The sequence below is a fragment of the Triturus cristatus genome, chromosome 3_1, assembly GCF_964204655.1.
Source record: "Triturus cristatus chromosome 3_1, aTriCri1.1, whole genome shotgun sequence".
Lineage (NCBI taxonomy): Eukaryota > Metazoa > Chordata > Amphibia > Caudata > Salamandridae > Triturus > Triturus cristatus.
This window is the reverse complement of record NC_140583.1, coordinates 552,275,928-552,297,497: the sequence shown is the minus strand read 5'-3', so window position 1 is coordinate 552,297,497 and position 21,570 is coordinate 552,275,928.

Here is a 21,570-nt window from a genome sequence, read left to right as displayed (position 1 = left end):
ATGCTGGGGGTAGATGTAGTGTTTAGGGTAGTGTAGTGGTGTTTGTGTAGTGTAGGGGTCGTGCTGGGGTAGTGTTTTAGCATTTAAGGCAGTGCAGTGGTGTTTGTGTAGTGAAGGGGGTCACGCTGGGGGTAGTGTTTTAGGGTTTAGAGTAGTGCAGTGGTGTTTGGGTAGTGTAAGGAGTCGTGCTGGTGGTAGTGTTTTAGGGTTTAGGGTAGTGCAGTTATGTTTCGGTAGTGTAGGGTGTCATGTTGGGGGTAGTGCTTTAGGGTTTAGGGTAGTGCAGTGGTATTAGGGTAGTGGAGGGGTAGTGTTTTAGGGTTTAGGATGGTGCGCCCAACCAGCCACAATATCCGTGGACAAAGGGGATCCAGACTCTTTTGAACGCTCCGCCGATTGAGTAATTTGGGTCAAGGGCCCTACCACGTCCAAGACCTATCAATTCCTTTCTTGGGATCCCTCATATACTTGGAGAAAAAGGTACATAGTTTCTCATCAATTTCAGGCGTGTGTGCCACCTTCCCCTTCAGTGAGGGCCTGGGGCATTCTCCCCTCATCCTATTCCTGACCTCCATTTCAAGGGGTTGATGGATTTTCCCCACCAAATATTCTTTTTACCTTGACTGAATTTCATGCGGAATCTAAAATAAAGTAAAATAGCTCAGAATAACAAGAGGCAGAATCCGTGGTATAAGAGATTTTCTGAATGGGCTTTATTCCAAAATGGCCGACTCGAGTGGCGGCCTTCAGGTTCCGTCACCACGAGGGTTCAGGAAGTGAAGTACAATACTTTATTGACAAGAAGTAACTTTTATAGGTTATACATTACAATGAAACGAATGCAAAAGGCGTAACAATTGATAAGAAAAATGACATAGTGGTACGTAATCGAAACTAGGCGTAATAAGGAGCAGAAAGAAACATGATTGGCTCTGATTATCATGCATAGGTGGATCTATAAGATAATACTTAACATAGATGCGCGCGCAGCAGTATGACGTGTGATTGACGTGCAACTAGGGGGTGAAGGGGACTTGACATTTAGCTCTACATGTGGAGACGAGAAGTCTGGGAGGTCAAGTCAACCTAATCCCAAATCATATCTAACATCCTATGTTTAGAGAACTATGTTATCCACAAGAAAAGACTCTCGGACAGAATCTATTCTATACTGACTGTGTGTGCGTGTACAAGCGTCTAAGTGTCTATATGAGATGCGAGGGGCAGAAAACTTTCCATGGCAACAGGGCTATGAATTACTTGCATGAAGACAGAGAAGCCGAGTCCTTTGCTTGTGGGCTAAAGGAAATGTTTACCTAAATCACTAGACAGGAATGCATCGGCTGAAGAGCAAAGTAGATAATTCGAAGGTGAAATACAGCTTCTTGGCAGGCAGGCAAAACTGGCCGAGGCAGGCACCGTTAGCTGCACAGGGAGTAGGACAAAGTTCATGGATACAGATGCGAGCTCAAACTGAAGCTGTCAGAGACAGAGAGCAGGGAAGGCTTTGAGGACAGAATCGGGCCTACTTGCCTGAACTGTAAAAATGGAGTAACTTAGCCATATAAAGTCGGTGGCCTTTCATACTTAGGAATCGAATATCCAGCCCATTGATGGCGGATCTGACAGAGAACATGTTGACGGTGGACGCACATATGTTTGCGTCTTGGAAACTGGAACTGGAGGGAACATACATGTACTCGTGACATGCACATAGAACCGTTGGGGTCCAAGATAGGGGACATAACTGATCAGGAAAATCCACATTTCCACATTCCCTCCTTGTCCCCTACTTGCCCTTCAAGAGATATCAATCTTCATCATTCCATCGATTTGCTCATGGAGCATCATTTCTTCTTCCTTCTTCTTTCGGCATTTTGAACGATAACCTTGATATGGAATGCATGATGTGGCACACAGACCACAAATCGCTGGTCCACATTGCAGGCATAGACAACAACTGAAGAGCATAAGAAGGCCAATACCTAGGAAGGATAGAACTCTCCATCCCCAGGCTGATATCACACTCCAAAACCACCCGGACCACGTCCAAGTGCCTGGATTCTCGTGTATCTGGCTTACAATCTTATGAAGGCGTGTTATAGCTTTATATACAGATGGCGAATTTTCTGGTATGAATATGCAGCAGCTGGATCCGATGACCCTGCAAGCTCCGCCCCTATCGGCCAGGATGACGTCAAGGACAAGACGATTCTGGAGAACAACAATTCTCATCACTGATTGTTCCTCTGTCAGATTGCCTAGGGCGGCTATAGTCTCGTTTACTACAGCTTCAAGAGTCTTGGTTAGTCTACGTATCAGCTTACTATTTGATATTGTACCTATATAGGGAAAGATACCTTTATTGAAATCTACATACTTGTCCCATGCCGTCTCAGTATAATCGACAACTGGGAGATCTCTTCGCTCTCTATTGTGTACTAAATGAACATTTCGATAATAATCAGGGGGAGCTAGGAAAACAGGTGGCAGAAGGAATGCTATGTAACAGGTACCATCCCAATCTAGAGGCAGACGCATATATGCCGTCTGACCACATATAAAGTAAGAATGGCGAGAAGCTCTAAATGAAGATTTACCTTGATCGCTATATTCTACTGTAGTAACGCATTGGCTATGGCCCATATGTATGGAACCAACTTTTCTTACACATAATTCACCCTTAACTGGAAATACTGACATAGTGGGCAGAATTAGTTCAACTTCGGATTTGACTTTCAGAATCATAAGATTAGGTGTAAAATTACCTAATTTATACACTTCATTTTCTAGATCAGTTCCTGTTCTACTGGGGTGACCCTCCTTATTAGGATGACAGACTTTGAATAAAACTAGATTCAGATTTCCCCATATCCAATGTTGTTGATAAACGGCTGTGTCTGGGTCTATGGAATTTAGTAAACTAAACCATGCTCCACAGGAGCCATTGTGTGTGAACGGATGTGGAAAGAAAGGCAGAACTCCTTTGTTATTCTGATAGGGAGGGAGTCGGCCACACACCCAACAATTGGTGGCATTACTAGTCTGATGGGAATGATGTAACATACTAATGAAGGTGTTATTGCGCAGCGCAAGTCTATAAGATAATTCATGTGGCGGTAGGTCACTAAAAGAATGTTCAGCAGCAACATTATAAACATGTCTAGAAATAGGATGATATATGTGCAAAATCACACTCGTAATAATTATTAAAACACTCAATAAAAACAAAAATTAATAATGTCCTCATACAGTAGCTACGCAGTGATTTACAATACGCCTGTCGTTTCAACATTTCTCGGGTATTTTCTCTACTCAGGTCCAAGGGGTACATGTCGGAGACAATTCAACCGCTTCACCTTGGAGAGGACTTAAACAATCAAATTGCTCGACTGTTTGGGCCTAAGCTTTAATTTATAGCACTGAGAGTCATTCTGTTCAACAAAAGGAAGTTTTGAATCAGTCTGTGAGGGAGTGCAGGGCACAGTGTCTATATCCGAGGATAGTCCATGAAATTTCTTAATGTGGCTGGAGTGTATCCAGCCCTTGCGGCCCTCAACTTTCACGGCTGTTCTTGTGGTCAGCAGGACTAGCTTCGGTGCTTTCCACCTGGGCTCCAACTGGGTCTTCCGATCAAAATTTCTCACAAACACCAGATCCCCCGGAGCAACGTCATGGGGTTTCACCTCAGTGTTGTCAGGAAAAGCTGCAGCTACCTGTGAACGACAAGATTGTAGTGCAGACATCAAGGAAGCCAAGTAATCTGTCAGCATATTACAATTAACATCAGTTATTTTACGTGGTATAGGCGTCCCCCACATATTTGGTGGCCTTCCGAAGATCACCTCATACGGGGATAGCCCTGTTCGAGAGTGTGCTACCATTCTTATGTAAAATAGTGCAACTGGTAATGCTACTATCCAGTCAACACCTTTCTCCTTACATATTTTAGACAATCTGATTTTCAAAATTTGATTATGTCGTTCCACGAGACCTGCTGCCTCGGGGTGTCGGACACAGTGGAATTTCCACTGATATCCCAACAAAAGTGAGACATGTTTCATTAATTCGGATGAGAAAGGCTGGCCGTTATCTGAATATACAACACGTGGTAAACCGTACCGTGGGAAGAATTCTCGGACTAACTGTTTGGCAGTAGTCGGGGCCGTGTAATCTGATACTGGGTACGCCTCAGTCCATCGGGAGAGAGCGCAGACAACTACCAGAACATATTTGAATCCTCGACATCGTTCCATCTGGATATAATCCATTTGGAGCACTTCAAAAGGATGATCAGGAGTCTGGAATCCACCCTGTTCTACGGGAACACTTTTTCCTGGGTTGAACTGACAACATATCATACAGGTACGGACTTTTTGTTTAGCTGCTGCTCGTAAATGTTTGTTGAACCAAATGTGTTGAATGCTATCTAGCATAGCTTTCTCTCCTAAATGCGCCGGGCTGTGAATTGTAGCTATAATGGCTTGGACCATAGAGTCAGGAAGAAACCATACAGATTTCTCCTTCGTCATCCATCCCTGATCTGTCTGGATCCCTCCTAGTTCAGTCCATTTCTTTAATTCTTCTGCAGTAGCATGTGTCTGTATGTCAATTACGTCAAGTGCGGGATCCTTAATTGTCATACACCGTGTTGGTGTCTGAACTATTGGCTTTGTCATGTCTAATGTGCGATTCTGAGCAGTCTGTTTAGCTGTTCTGTCAGCTAAATCATTGCCTTGAGAAATGATATCAGTAACCTTCGTGTGTGCTTTACATTTCATAATCGATATGGCAGTTGGTAGATGTATTGCGTCTAACAAGGCATGAATGAGGGTTCCGTGCTGAATGTGGGCACCATGGGAAGTTAAATAACCTCTCTCTCGCCACAGCACGCCGAAGTCGTGTACGACTCCGAATGCATAACGTGAGTCAGTGTATACATTAACTTTCTTATTTGTGGCTTGAATACAGGCTTGTGTTAGAGCAATAAGTTCTGCTGCTTGGGCTGACAAAGTATCTATACAATTTGTCTCAATAACTTCAGTGTCTGTTGTGACTGCATACGCGGCCACTAAATCTCCTGTACTTGTTCTCATGCACGATCCGTCTACATACAACGTCAGGTCTGGATCTAACAATGGAACGTCTGTCAAGTCTTGTCTAGGTTTCGTCTTTATTTCAATAATTTCAACACAATCATGAGCTAGTGGGTCTGTTCCAATTACAGGTAATAGTGTAGCAGGATTCAATGTATTACACCGTCGGATCTCTATGTGTGGCTGAAACAATGTCAGTTCATAACCGGTAAGTCTTGCTATGGTCAAGTGTTGTGTTTGTGTTCGGTTCACAAGAACTTCTACTGCATGTGGTACTTGTACTGTCAATGGATGTCCTAACACTATGGCATCGCTTTGTCTGATTGCTAAAGCTGTTGCCGCCACTGATTTCAGGCACGCGGGCAAAGCCTGAGCTACGGGATCTAATGTACTGGAAAAATAAGCACATGGCTTGCGTGATCCTGCTTGTTCCTGAGTGAGTACTGACAAAGCAGTACCTTCGCGTTCTGTAACAAAGAGTGTAAAATGTTTGCTATAACATGGTGTTGCTAAAACAGGTGCTTGGCATAAAGCTTTCTTTAAGCTTTCAAAAGCTTGTGTATGTTCCTGAGTCCAAGGGAGAATAGTCGATGTGGCTGCCTCCTGTGTGGTTAACTGAATGAGTGGTTTTGCTAGAAATGCGTACTGAGGGATCCACTGCCTACAATATGAAGTGAGGCCTATGAAAGCCCGCACCTCCTTTTGTGTCTGGGGTATTGACATGTTAGCAATTAACTGGATGCGATCTGGTGTAAGCTGCCTTCCCTCCTTGGACAGCGAGTGACCAAGATAAATAACTCGCTGGACACAGAATTGCAGCTTAGAAGGAGACACCTTGTGCCCCTTGTCGGCTAGAAAATGTAAAACTGTCAGAGAAGCCTTTTCACATTCAGGTTCGCTTCTCGCGGTGATCAGCAGATCATCGACATATTGAAGCAGTGCAGTGTTGACTGGCATGTGGATACTGTCAAGTTCTCGTTTCAGTGCTTGGCTGTAGATGCTGGGGCTTTCTGTGAATCCTTGGGGAGCGCGTGAGAATTTAAAGCTGCGCCCATTTAAACTGAATCCGAACAAATATTGGCTTTCCGGATCTATTGGGACACTGAAAAAAGCATTCTTGAGATCAATTACAGTAAAGAATGTTGCTTCGGAATCAATTGCTGTCAATAATGATGATATATCGGGAACCACAGGAAATTGTGGCACAATGCACTTGTTTAGTTCACGCAAATCAATAACCAATCGGTATACTGGCGGAGCAGTAGGATCAGTTCGTTTAAGAATCGGAATTATCGGTGAATTACATACATTGGAGTCTGTTTCTGCAACTACTCCTTGGGCAATTAGCTCATCAATGATTTTCAACAAAGCCACTACAGCATCTTGCGGTAACTTGTATTGTCGCATTCGTGGTAATACCACTCCTGCCTTGAGTGTAACTCGGTATGGTGTAATGTTCATGTAACCAACATCAGTAGGGCCTTGTGCCCATAGATGCGCTGGTAAAGTCTGTAGTCGGGGATCCATGTCTCTAGACACATAGTGACCTTTAAAATCACGTAAAAACAACCTTACTCCTTCCGGAGAACAACATATTATGGCTCCTAGGGCTTTCAGAGTTTTAATTCCTAACAGATTTTCTGGGCATGATTTAGTAAGCAATAAATCTGTAGTTCGTGTCAAAGGTCCTATCGTAAGTGGAAGAGGCTGTGATACTTCATTAACAATAGGTTTTCCTGAAAAACCAAGGGAAACATTTTGAGAGCCTGAGAGGGGTGCCCCTGGAACTTCACTACGTTTTATAGTTGTTCGACTTGCCCCTGTATCGAGTAAGAATTTTCTATCTTGACCTAATAATTCACTATGTACATAAGGTCCTTCTTGATCTACAGGAATCTCGATAAGGGGTAAGTCAACTTCCCTCTCTAGGCTGGTTCATGCGTAACGCTGATACTCAGGATATTCATACTGTGCAGTCTGATACATTTGTCGTGTTGTTGTCTGTGTGGCAGCAGCGGGCAACGGTGGTGCAGCTGGCACAAACTGTATTGGCTGTTGTGCGGCTGGCATGGCCTGGGAATGCGGCATAGCTCCTTGTACATTCTGCTCTTGTCTAAATGGCCGTGATCTTTCTTGTGTTTTACCTATGGCGATATTATGTTTTAAAACTGGACAATCGTGTACGTAATGACCTGGCTTTTTGCAATAACTGCATGTCCCTTTTACCGGTCCTGCTGAATCGGACTGTGTCATACCCTTTTTATGTCCTTCAGCCGGTACTGTCTGAGACACTAGCATTTTCATCTTTGTATCTTTCATACGTCTTTGTTCGTGTTCTTGTTCATCTCTAATTCTATTGTGATGATACTGTAACATTTGTAGCATTTGTGACGGAGTGTTACTTTGCCAGGTACTCTCGAATTTCAATATTCTATTCTTTACTGGAGGTAAAGCATTTTCTACTAATTTTGTCACAAATAAATGTGGATACGACTCACTACTTGTTTTTATACCACTATTTATTCCAAAACATTTTTCAAATCGGGCATAATAGTCACTTGTGTCTTCATCATGCTTTTGTTTACAGGCCGTGATTGCACCCCAATCTTCCTTTTTCGTAGTTAATAAACGTGGCAGTACTTGTACTAGTAAACCTGGTAATGCTTTGACTTTATCCCCGAGCCCTGAACCTGCAGCTCGGGCCTTTTCTTCCGTTTCTAATGCTGTCCAATCTATCTTTTGGTCTCCCACTTCCCACTCTTTTTCTTTCAGTTTTTCATAAATGCCAGCAGGTAAGAGCACCTTTAATATCGTCATAATATCAGGATAGGTATACTCTCCCATCAGCAACATGTCCTTAATTTCTCGGTGGAAACCCGCTGGGTCTTTGTCATGACTTGGTACTACTTTCTTCATTTCTAACAATTCAATTTTTGATATGGGTGTGTATACAAATACACGGTGAAACTCATTGTCTTCGCCCTTTATTGGGTGCACTTCTCGTAAGGGATTTTGTCTATCCATATAATACGGCGTTCTCTCTCTGCGGGGCAGCGGGAAAGAATCCGGACTTACAAAAAGGACATACTGTTTACGTGACACTAATATTTCCTTAATTAACTTGTTACTAGAACCTCTCCATCTGTTCGTGAGTAGTTCCGTTAATATATCAGGTAAAGGACCAGGGTCAGCATGTTGGCTCTTATATAATATAAGGAGTTGCTGAATCATATAGATTCCAGCTAAACGTTGTTCATCTGTACTAAGGTTAAAAAACGTGTGTGCTACGGTCTCATCACCGTATTTTTCAGGACTGTCAATCCAGTGAACGGCTGATCTGGCTAATTCTTGCTCATCCATGGAATCGAGGAGGTGGTAACCCCTTCGTTCTCGTAGTATTTTATCTGCGGCTTGGAACAAATGTTCAGGAGACTTTAAATTTATTACAGGCGTCGGATACGTTCTGCTATTATTTGGACATTCTGAGTGTATGGGATCAGAAAAACATCTAGTATTATCACAGGATCTTCCTCTGCCTACGTAGGCTATGGTTCCTGACTGTCTTGCGGAATTCCCTGATTCGGACACTTCATTTTGCTCGAACTCGTCTGTTTCCAATCTTTCTTCGTGAATACGTTCTATTTCTCTACGGATTTTTCGGCACATGGCTATTATACAGTTTTTCTTATCGTGTCTCCCTTCTGATATATTCTGGCTCCATCTTGTAAGAGTAAGCATTGTATTCGGGTCTACCCCCGGACGGTCTTGATTTCTGATCACACAGTTTATGAGGAAACGTAACAGTTCCCCCTGTATCTCTACTTTCTGGAATTCCATAGCTCTGTTAATACATTCTGGATCTCGCCCTGTTTGGACAAAATGATATATGTTATCTAGATGCGTAATCATTCCTGGTAACCTCGCTAAATACTCTGCGGCTCGTCTGATACGTAATGATGCCAGGACCATTTCGTCCTCTTTACCGACCACCGGGTCATATCTACAATCTATAAGGAGTTCCTTAAGCGTACGTTCACTTACGAATTTGGGTGTACGTGAATGCGCTGATTCTTGAAAAACAAGTTTATTTATTCTAGGTGGCGTAAAAGTATTGCTTGCACCTCCCGTGGCCCCTTCAGGGGCGTCGGGTGTGAATGGATTCGTCGAACGTGATACAGCAACTACAGGTGTCGATACCACTGTAGAATCGATTGCGGGGACAGATGCGGAAACAGATGTGCTTGCCGGAGCTCGCGTCGGGACTTGCTGTTGCACGGGGACAGATACCTGATCCTGACGTTGAACCCCTCCGCCAGACGGTCTATGTGGTGTGGGGTTAGCATACTCGGGAGCTGCGTCATCTAGATATGAGGAAAGAAAAACATCTTCTGCGGTTCGGGGATGCCCTTTTGGATGTACCTTAATTGGAAATAATGGGGGTGGCAAGTCTTTTGGCATCTCTGGAACAGCCTTAGGTAGTCCTTCGGCTAGGAGGGGATACATACCACTCATAAGAGCGTTTCTTTGTCTATCTACTTGTTCTGATTTCACTCGGATACCTTCCTCAATTAATATATTTTCTTGAACTTCCTTTGAACTCTCTTTACTCCTCTCTTCTTGTCTACGTGCTTTTTCTGTACGTCTATGAGATTCTTTACGCCATAACTCAACAGCGTCTTTCTGTGACTGTCTGACTTTTCTTTTCCATAACTCTTCCTCCACTTTCATGATGCACTCTGCATCCCAGGTTCCCGCTACGGGCCACCTTTGACTTTCCGGCAATCCTTTGGTATAATCTACCCATAAATCAAGGAATAATATGGCATCTAAGCCATGCTTGTGATACATAAAATGCCCTGGGGTGTCCCTAGGAGGAATAGGAACTGCTTCTTCAAGCACCCCTTTTCTGGTAGTAATCTGTCTTAACTTCGAGAAGAGCGGCATCTTGACAACTGATCTGATACTTACTCTTGAACTCACTTAATACGAGAAAAAAAAAGAACACAATAATGAACAGTGAACAATGAACAATCATTCATACCACAATATGCAAGACATTTGAACACTTTAAACATTAAACATTAAACATTTTAAAAAAATGACCGACAATGATGACAGTCTGCATAACTAATCACCAAGCTGAATTCTTGACAATAACTGAATACTTCGGAATACTTGATATACTGCTAAACAGTACATATACACTGCTAAACAGTGCAGACCGGATTTGTGTACCCAAATCCGTCTTGACTGGCACAACCTATGTGCTGTCAACACGCCTCCCCGGCGATGGTACTCACCGAGTAGCTCCTTGAAACGGAAGGCCTCAGAGAAAGAACGGAACTCGATGACTGCGGACAGCCGACCCTCTGGACATCGGGATTTCGAAAACCTGGTGGGCCTCTGTATACCTCGGATCTTGCTCTCTCAGCTAGGCTCTGGTCGGGATACTTCGCACTTCTCACCGCCTCGTCTGGGTTGATCGCAGCCTCAGTCGCCCCCGCTTGACCGGAGGGAGCTTACAGGAAATCCTGCTGGTACGCGTTTATGGTCCGTCCAGCTGTGGCAGGAGACCGGGCCTGCAACGCACCGCCGGCGTGTGAGATGAGAAAGTGTCCCTGTTCGGGCGCCATTATGTGGTAAATATTCTTTTTACCTTGACTGAATTTCATGCGGAATCTAAAATAAAGTAAAATAGCTCAGAATAACAAGAGGCAGAATCCGTGGTATAAGAGATTTTCTGAATGGGCTTTATTCCAAAATGGCCGACTCGAGTGGCGGCCTTCAGGTTCCGTCACCACGAGGGTTCAGGAAGTGAAGTACAATACTTTATTGACAAGAAGTAACTTTTATAGGTTATACATTACAATGAAACGAATGCAAAAGGCGTAACAATTGATAAGAAAAATGACATAGTGGTACGTAATCGAAACTAGGCGTAATAAGGAGCAGAAAGAAACATGATTGGCTCTGATTATCATGCATAGGTGGATCTATAAGATAATACTTAACATAGATGCGCGCGCAGCAGTATGACGTGTGATTGACGTGCAACTAGGGGGTGAAGGGGACTTGACATTTAGCTCTACATGTGGAGACGAGAAGTCTGGGAGGTCAAGTCAACCTAATCCCAAATCATATCTAACATCCTATGTTTAGAGAACTATGTTATCCACAAGAAAAGACTCTCGGACAGAATCTATTCTATACTGACTGTGTGTGCGTGTACAAGCGTCTAAGTGTCTATATGAGATGCGAGGGGCAGAAAACTTTCCATGGCAACAGGGCTATGAATTACTTGCATGAAGACAGAGAAGCCGAGTCCTTTGCTTGTGGGCTAAAGGAAATGTTTACCTAAATCACTAGACAGGAATGCATCGGCTGAAGAGCAAAGTAGATAATTCGAAGGTGAAATACAGCTTCTTGGCAGGCAGGCAAAACTGGCCGAGGCAGGCACCGTTAGCTGCACAGGGAGTAGGACAAAGTTCATGGATACAGATGCGAGCTCAAACTGAAGCTGTCAGAGACAGAGAGCAGGGAAGGCTTTGAGGACAGAATCGGGCCTACTTGCCTGAACTGTAAAAATGGAGTAACTTAGCCATATAAAGTCGGTGGCCTTTCATACTTAGGAATCGAATATCCAGCCCATTGATGGCGGATCTGACAGAGAACATGTTGACGGTGGACGCACATATGTTTGCGTCTTGGAAACTGGAACTGGAGGGAACATACATGTACTCGTGACATGCACAGAGAACCGTTGGGGTCCAAGATAGGGGACATAACTGATCAGGAAAATCCACATTTCCACACTGAGTGGACCCCGTTCCTAACCCGGGACTGAGAGGAGTGGGACTCTGGATCCCAGGGACACCCCGAGTCCTTATCCTCATCGGAGGAGAAATCGTCCTCCGATACACCCTCTCCCTCTAAGGGAAACCCGCTGTCGGGGTCTACAATAGTGGTGACAGCAACGCAATTCTCTCCGGACTCCTCCTCCTCACAGCAGGGTGCATGTTTTAGCGTTTGTGCATTCTTGAGGAAGGTCTCCGTATCCTTCCAAGTGCCCCGCATTATGCTTAACGGCCCTTTTATTCCCCATCTGGGAGCTACTGGGACCCGCCACCACCAGGTCTGGGTCACTGAAAACCCCAGGGATGCTTTTTGCCAGCTTATCAACCTGATCTCTAAGAGGAGCCAGCGCCCTAGAAATAGCCAGAGAGAGGGCTTGGTCCACTGCTGGAGGGAGAAGTTGGGGGGCCATTCCTCCTCCACTTCCTGGTAGGAGGAGTAAAAATGGTCTTCTGGAGAAGTCATGATAGCGGAGGGTGTGAGCACAGAACAAATGCCGTTAAAATCCTTAAGGCAGCCCCTCGCCGGTGCTCAAACAGCTGGGCTTTCCCTGAATCTGTTATAAGAATAGACTGAGGCGCAATACCAATTACCAATTAGAGCTGGGCACTAACGTGGGCGTGTGGGGAAATCACCGCATAGCGGTGTCAAAATTAGGCAAGGATTGGTCGTGAATCAAGCGGACACTAAAGGAGTGACCGGATTCCCAAATGCGCATAAAGACTAGCGGGAGCGCTCGACGGAGCTGCCTCGCTTGGACCAGACGCGCCTGACAGGATCTCACCAGGCGCAGAGCGCACAGAGGGAGAAACTGCGAGGGCGAGAACGCTTTCGGGCAAGAGCCTGCTGTGCGGGGAATATGAAACAATACCAAGGCACTAATGTTAATAACGTGCACAAGAAACCGCTATACAAACAGCAACAACGTCAGATTAAGCCAAGAATGTAAGGAATGCACTTAACTGACGAGCAGTGAAGAAAGAGGACGCGGAAGGGACGTCACGATATTATGTACGATGGACTGTGATATGATTGGACTATAGTTACCTTGGAGACTACCCCCCTAATCGTTCATGGGTTGTGTAGTCTTTTGTTTAATGATTGTTGTGTTACGTTTTCTTTGAACTGATATGCAAATAAACTGAGGAAAGATATGCATAATCCTCGCCTCTGTCCTGCTATAGAATTCATTAAACTTTATTTGATCTAATTTAGAAACATAGCTCATAAAAGTGTACATAAAAACAGTAAATCCTCTTTCCTAATACAATAAAGTGAGAATTAATTAAAACCAGTAGGTAAAAACGGGTGTTACAAAGCACGGTTCAGAGCAACTTCAGGATGGTAAAGTTCAATGTTTCACAAGATCAATCTCATGTACTTTGTGCAAAATACGCAATAAGGGGTCCTAGTAAGATGTAACGCTTCAATACCTGACCAGTCTGCACTATATAAAACTGCAGAAAAACTAAAAATAAAAAGTGTTTTGCACACTTCTGTCACTGGGCTATATGTGGGCTACATCTGGGTGATATGTGAGCTACATTTGAGCTCTTTTTCTCTGGTGGCCATCTTGGGAGACTTATTTGTTATGAAGTTTCCTAATTTCCTCATTTACTGCAGTCTCCTCAGTAGGAAATGCTTTCAGTTTTTTACTTTGATTCCATCAAGAAGGCATTCAGATGTGTCACACATTTGTCATAAATTCAGAATGTTAGCACTCTAGTTGTTCATTAGATCACTGTAGTAAAGCTACTGCTCACCAAGGAGTTAACTGGAAGTCTACTGCTGATATTGAAAGGGATTGTTTCAGTCTGCATGTCAGAATTTTCTAATTAAATAGAAGAGGATTTGAGATCTCACTTCAAAGTCAAAGTCAAAGATTTGCTTTATTCGGTTAATATTTAAAACCATCAAAGCACGGTACAATAATTCATGGTACGGGCAGGTACAAAAGAATTTCACAAAAAATACAAAACATTGGCGCAATACACATTAAAAGTATGTCCAATAAATAAATCTAATTAATTACAATTCACTAAAAACATTTCTACATCACATTCCAAGTATCATAAGTAAAAAACGGTACTCCGAAGGCCTGGGGATCATTACTAATAGGATCAAACTCTGTTTCTGCGCCTGATGGCACCTGTAATGAAGCTTGCTACCCCAAAACATACCACAGGGGAGTCAAGCATTTGCAAGTATACCAAAGCAGGCCTCACCTGCACAAAGTTTTGCTTCTTCAAGATAGGCACAATGTATTTTTTACGAAGTACACAGTAAAAATCACAAAAGAAAACCATGTGCAACAAATTTTGTTCGGAAGAATTATCACAGGGGCAAGGCCCCAGGGTTCCTTCTTTGAAGAAACCCTTAGGGTGGGCCAAAAGCCAGGGAAGCATGCCATGTTTAAACCTTATTAACAGAAACAAATGAAAAGGTTTGTTTATAAAGGTCAGGTAAAATTGAATCCCTCTGACTGTACTTAACATGACAAACCTCCTAACTGTCGGCTTTCCCAATTCTTCTTCTTCCCTTAGTGACATGGCTTTGCTCAAGAATTGATTCTTCACGGTTTTTATTTTCATTTTACTCAATGCGCATGGCCTATCAAACAATTCAGGACACCCAAGTGATTTCAGATTATTTCTAACGTACCTAAACCAAGGGATAGACATAGCCCCATCAAGGGACAGGCAATCTTGTACAATAAGTTGACCTAAATTTGGGGGTTGCTGGGCCCACACTCTAAGCCAACCTAGTAATGGGGCAACAGAAATCTCCTCACTAAGATAACCCATCCCGAGATCTTCTTGAATATTAAAAATTGAAGTGGAAGGAGGAAGGGACAGCAGTTTACGTAAAAAACTATTTTCCACTATTTGCATTTCTGCCGAGGTCTTATAACCCCATACCTCACTACCATATAGGGCCATGGGTAAACACATAGCTCTATAAATTTTCAATAATGCAGGTAGAGGTCTGCATCCCAGACGCTTTGCAAAACCCCACAGCGCTCCTGTGGCTCTAGCAAAAGTATTCTTTTTTTGGGAGCGTTGCATAACCCAGGAGCTATTATCATCAAATACGATCCCCAAATATAGAAACGTCTGTACTTTTGTGAGTTCCTGGCCATTACAATAGAATTTAACCCTTTTGGCTCTTCCCGCACCTATTGTCATGGAATGAGATTTTTTAAAATTAATTAATAAGTCTAAAGAGACCATAAAATCATTAAATCCATTTAAAAGCGCTTGCAAACCTCTTGCCGTTCTCGCCAATAAAACAGTATCGTCAGCATATAGTAACGCGGGAATCAATATTGAGCCGGCTCTAGGAATGTCTGTATTGATTGAACTTAAGACCTCACCCAAATTATTGATATAGAGCGAGAAAAGCAGGGGAGCAAGAATGCACCCCTGTCTGACCCCTCGCTTCACCTGCCAAGCATTTGATAGACTCTCTTCTTCACTATAGCGGACGACAGCAGTAGTGTCCTCATGCATAACGGCCAGGAAGGATATCAATACTGGGTCAAGCCCCAAAACACCCAATAAAGCCCATAGTTTTTGCCGGATCACAAGGTCGAAAGCAGTGGACAAATCCATAAAAGCTAGGTGAAGGTCCCCCTGCTTCGCGACCGTGTATTGCCCGATAATAAGGTGCAAATTAAGGCATTGACCCACCGTACCCTTTCCCGGTCTAAACCCGTATTGCAGGTCGGAAATTATAGACTTATCATCCAACCAATTTGTTATACGAGCAAGGACAACTTTACCCATTATTTTCATGGCGGAATCCAAAAGAGAAATGGGCCGGTAGCATGCCGGATCTTCTCTAGATCCATTCTTAAATAGTGGAACAATCACGGATTTGCCCCATGATTTAGGTACACCAGCCTTAGAGGCAGCATTAAAAACGACAGTTAGAAGTTTAGCCCAGAACCCTGGGTCTGCCCGATAAAGATCCGCGGGAACACCATCTGGGCCTGGAGCTTTACCTTTGGCCATTGTATTGATAGCTTTTGTCACTTCTTCTTCATTAAAAAGGATTTTTGAGGCCAAAATGCTATTCGCGTAATTCACAGTGTCAGGGTCATCAATTTCTGAATAAAGGCCACTAAAATGGTCCACCCATCTCTCTGGTGGGATTAAACAATCCTTATTACTATTCTCCAGCTCATTAAAAAGTGGCCTGTTAATCACCTTCCAGAATTGGGTACTACTTGTCAAAACACTAGCATCTGTCAATTCATCCCAAGCCAAATTTCTTAACTGGGTTTTCCTGAGCTTTGTAGATCTTTTATACGCCCTTCTTGCCTCTACAATTTTTTTTGGATCTTTGTCTCTTTCTTTCAATGCTAACATAAGCGCAGAGTGGGCACTGGAACAGGCATGGTCAAACCAGCTTTTAAATTTCTTTGGCCTTGGTTTCCTATGGGATAACAAATTACCTGAAACTTGTTTGGTTATCCTATCGAAGGCATAAAGAACTTCCGTTGGAAGCGACTCAGTCGACAAACACAGACTAAAATCCTCATTGTTGTTATTATATAAATTCTCAAGGAAAGCGACCGGAGTAATACCGTCCCATCTCAGGCGCCTACCCTGACTAGAAGAGACTAAATTTTTATTGGATGTCAAAGGCAATAAAATTTCCTTTGCTAATGCATTCACTTTAAGTTCCATTTTAAGCGGATTGTGATCGCTTAAAGGATTTTCAATAACACAAAAGGAACCTACCAAGTCCCTCAGCGGATAAGGTAAAAAAATTTAATCAATAGTACTATAATGACCCTGACCAGTGAATGTAGGAAGACAAGACAAAGAATCTTGGTCCGGTGTATATAAGTGAAGAGCAGAAATAATACTCTCCAGGTATATCCCACCTTTAGAATGTTCAAAGTGAATAGCCTCCTGCCCACATATATCATAATCACTAAAACCATAACAATTAAGATGACATACATGAATGTTAAAATCGCCAAAAAGTAAAAGTGAATAAGGTGTGACTCTTCCTGTATCATACTCGTCCAGGAAAATGTTCAGCGCTTTCAGGTGCTCTAATTCATCAGACCTGACAAATGAATTATAAAAGTTTACCACTAAAAAAGAGGGCAAATTAGGCCCTTCAAGTTTTACAGCCAAAATGTGTGGAGAATTGGTCACTATCAATTCAACCTTATATGAAAGCTTTAAACTAAATAGTAACAATAAACCCCCTCGGGCTCTCCCCATGGCGGAAGGGACTGCATATTTAATAAAAGACTGGAACCCATCCAAATAATATGGGTCATACGCCTCCCAGGTTTCTTGAAGGGCAATAATATGATACGACAAAAGAAAGTCCCTCCAATTTTTGTCCTCTCTTTTCGAACGCAAACCAGCTATGTTCCATGAGAGTATGGTGATTTTCTCCGTTAGTGGAATACCTCCCCCGCTATCCAACTCTTGAGTTGGAAAATTATCTGTATGAGGTAATAAAAAATGAGAATCGACTTCCCCATTCTGATCAGGCACTGCAACATTCAGGTTCCCAATAACATCAGCAGGAACTATACTACTCCTTGTCAACAGAACAGTATGAGATTCCCCCTGCACATTTCCTAACTGTTTAACAACCTGATCGGGTAAAAAGGTTTCCAACAAATCACCACCGTCCTCCCCATGTACCATAATAGACCTTGGTGATAAAGATCCGGGGTGTATAGATGGAACTACGCTGGCTGGATCATTAAGTGAATTAGAACCAACCAGTCTAAGTCAGTCATTGGTGTCCAAAGAACTAAGTACCTCATATCTATTGCTTAAGGCCACTGGTTTACTTACAGGAATTAGATCAGAAATATGCTCTCTAGGTCTTACCAGCCCTTGAATGTGAGGTGGGTAAAAGAAACCCAAAAGGAGTACATTAACATAATCCTGATGCAATCTACTTGACCCTGCCTGTCTCAAAATAAGGTCTACTATGTCGGGAGAGTTAAAGTTCACTACGACACAGTCACCGTTAAGTGACTTATTAGATTTCCCCACCCATGGAACCCTTCTAACCATTTTAAAGCATTCATAAAGACGGCTCCCCAAGACAGTCTTGCCAGCCAAATAATGAAGGGCTTTATTTTTTAAAGAAGACCAGTGCTCGTCCCTCCCATCAGAAATTTTTGGAACATTAGCTAAAATGACAGTAAAAGGGCAAGCCTCTGGCGGTAAGTGCAAAGAAAAATCCTTACGTATGCCCTCTACCGGAGGACATGGTTTTTCAATCAGCCCACTCATCCCCACAATAATACCCTTATTTGATCCCAAAACCACTGGGGGTGGATTTATGTTACCTACAATAGGGGCCGTCATGGATTCAACCAACTCCGAGACTCTTGAGGTAGCTATGTTAAGAGAGTGGAGTTCAGGTGCGTTTTGCCTTGATGACGAAACGTTTTGCCCTGCTATGTGGCGTTCTATCATAACCAATCTATCATTAATCTTACTGAGACTGTCCATAACTGGCGTAATAATCGCTCTCAGACGCTCATCCATTAGCTTAATCAAATCATCTAATTTATCCCCCGTTATAGCAACTTCCCCTTGGGCAGAATGCACATGATAACCATTTCCCTTATTTCCCATTTGCTGATCCACAGGCCCGTTTTCCTGACAATCCGTCCCCAGGGCGGAATCTTTAAGCCTGGGTAACTTAGCCTGTTGACGGCAACCTTTAGGGACATTATTAGCTTTTCTCTTTCCTTTAGAAGTTTTAACCGGTGCAACCGGAGGAAACGTTAACTGCCTAGTGCGTGTCACCGGAGGGGAAAAAAGGGGGGTAGGTACATTGGTGAGAGGGGACATGATAACAGGGGTGGGTTCTGGTGCAGAGCCCTGCGGGAGCGGATATGTAACTGGGTCCCCGCCTAAACCTACAGTAGAATCGCCAGATTGTAACTCCGGGTTAGGTTGGTTAACAGGCTCTAAAGATAGCCTCCTTTCCACCATTTCAATTTCCCTAGAGACAGCATATTCAACTTTTTTTAGGTAGGCGTCTAATGTCCCAGAGCCCCCTATAAAAGAACCCTTGCTAATATTTTTAGCCATGACCCACTCAAAATAAATGTCCCAAGTACACTTCCAGCAACGATACAAATCAGCAATAGTCCACAAAAGTCAATACCTCCAAGTTCAATTAATGACGGCCTCAGACGGTCCCGCCCTTGTCCCGGGCTTCTCCCGGCGCCGACCCGCGCGCGGACCCGCGATGCGGGGGCACAGTTGTAATTTATGCGCCTCCAGGCGCGAAACGAAGTCCGGCGGGTTCCGGGTCCGCCACTAGGGCAGTAGGGAGTTGTAGTCCGGGACCGCAGCGGTGAAAGAAAGCAGGCCGCCAATGGCCACACCGCACACCAGCGACGCTGCAAACACAGCCCCACCACAGGTAACCAAATCCGAGCACTGAGGGTCAGCAGAGGTCCTCCCGCTCTGTCAGGGGCACAGTTGTAATTTATGCGCCTCTAGGCGTGAAACGAAGTCCGGCGGGTTCCGGGTCTGCCGCTAGGGCAGTAGGGAGTTGTAGTCCGGGACCGCAGCGGTGAAAGAAAGCAGGCCGCCAATGGCCACACCGCACACCAGCGACACTGCAAACACAGCCCCGCCACAGGTAACCAATTCCGAGCACTGAGGGTCAGCAGAGGTCCTCCCGCTCTGTCAGGGGCACAGTTGTAATTTATGCGCCTCCAGGCGCGAAACGAAGTCCGGCGGGTTCCGGGTCCACCGCTAGGGCAGTAGGGAGTTGTAGTCCGGGACCGCAGCGGTGAAAGAAAGCAGGCCGCCAATGGCCACACCGCACACCAGCGACGCTGCAAACACAGCCCCACCACAGGTAACCAAATCCGAGCACTGAGGGTCAGCAGAGGTCCTCTCCCTTAAAACATGCTCTAACTTTTCTTTCTGCAGCACTGCCCATACTTTCTATGGCAAAACGAACCCCCTCATTTGGTTCCTTTTGATATTGAATGTTTTAAGTGTTACCAGTGTATTCCAATCAAGATGGCTTCAGGTGTGCCATAGTTTTGTCATAAGTAAGACCATTAGCTCCCTAGTTGTTCTTTAGAACACTCTGGGAAACTGCAGTAGAACACAAAGGCATCAAATGACAGGCTACTCCTGTTGAAATATAACAGGAAGATATTTGAGATCTCACTTAAAACATGTCCTAATTTTTCTTTCTACAGCACTAACCATAATTTCTATGGCAAAATGAACCCCCTCATTTTTTTCCTTTTTAAATTAAATGTTTTAAGTTTTACCAGTTTATTCCAATCAAGATGGCTTCAGGTGTGCCATAATGTTGTCATAAGTAAGACTGTTAGCGCTCTAGTTGTTCTTTAGAACACTCTGGGAAGCTGCAGTAGTATACAAAGGCATCAACTGACAGGCTGCTCCTGTTGAAATATAACCGGAAGTTATTTGAGATCACACTGGAAACATGTCCTAATTTTTCTTTCTACAGCACTAACCATAATTTCTAAGACAAAATGAACCCCATCATTTTGTTCCTTTTTAAATTAAATGTTTTAAGAGTTACCAGTTTATTCCAATCAAGATGGCTTCAGGTGTGCCATAATGTTGTCATAAGTAAGACTGTTAGCGCTCTAGTTGTTCTTTAGAACACTCTGGGAAGCTGCAGTAGTACACAAAGGCATCAACTGACAGGCTGCTCCTGTTGAAATATAACCGGAAGTTATTTGAGATCACACTGGAAACATGTCCTAATTTTTCTTTCTACAGCACTAACCATAATTTCTATGACAAAATGAACCCCATCATTTTGTTCCTTTTTAAATTAAATGTTTTAAGAGTTACCAGTTTATTCCAATCAAGATGGCTTCAGGTGTGCCATACTTTTGTCATAAGTAAGGCTGTTAGCGCTCTAGTTGTTCTCTAGAACACTCTAGGAAGCTACAGTAGAACACAAAGGCATCAACTGACAGGCTGCTCCTTTTGAAATATAACCGGAAGTTATTTGAGATCACACTGGAAAAATGTCCTAATTTTTCTTTCTACATCACTAACCATAATTTCTTTGACAAAATGAACCCCATCATTTTGTTCCTTTATAAATTAAATGTTTTAAGTGTTACCAGTTTATTCCAATGAAGATGGCTTCAGGTGTGCCATACTTTTGTCATAAGTAAGGCTGTTAGTGTTCTAGTTGTTCTTTAGAACAATCTGGGAAGCTGTAGTAGAACACAAAGCAATCAACTGACAGTCTCTGCCTTTGTTGGATGTACATGATTTACTGAGAATGACAGACTTCATTCTCACATGACTGAGAAAGATAATGTGAATTTACAGAAAAAATGCTCTCATTTTAGCTTCAGTTTTCTCTCAAACATGGTTCATGATGTCCCAGCAGAAGGTTTTTCACAGGATAAAATAAATCACCTTAGAACACACCACAATTACTGAAATTAGTATGGTACCATCAACAAATGAATTCTAATGTAACTAAAGTCTGTAATCACCCTTTATAGTTCTCCTTTTGGTAACCCTCAAAATCTACGATTCACCACAATGCATTTCAATGGGGTACTATCATGTATAATGGTCCCAAGATGGCTGTCAGCAATTCC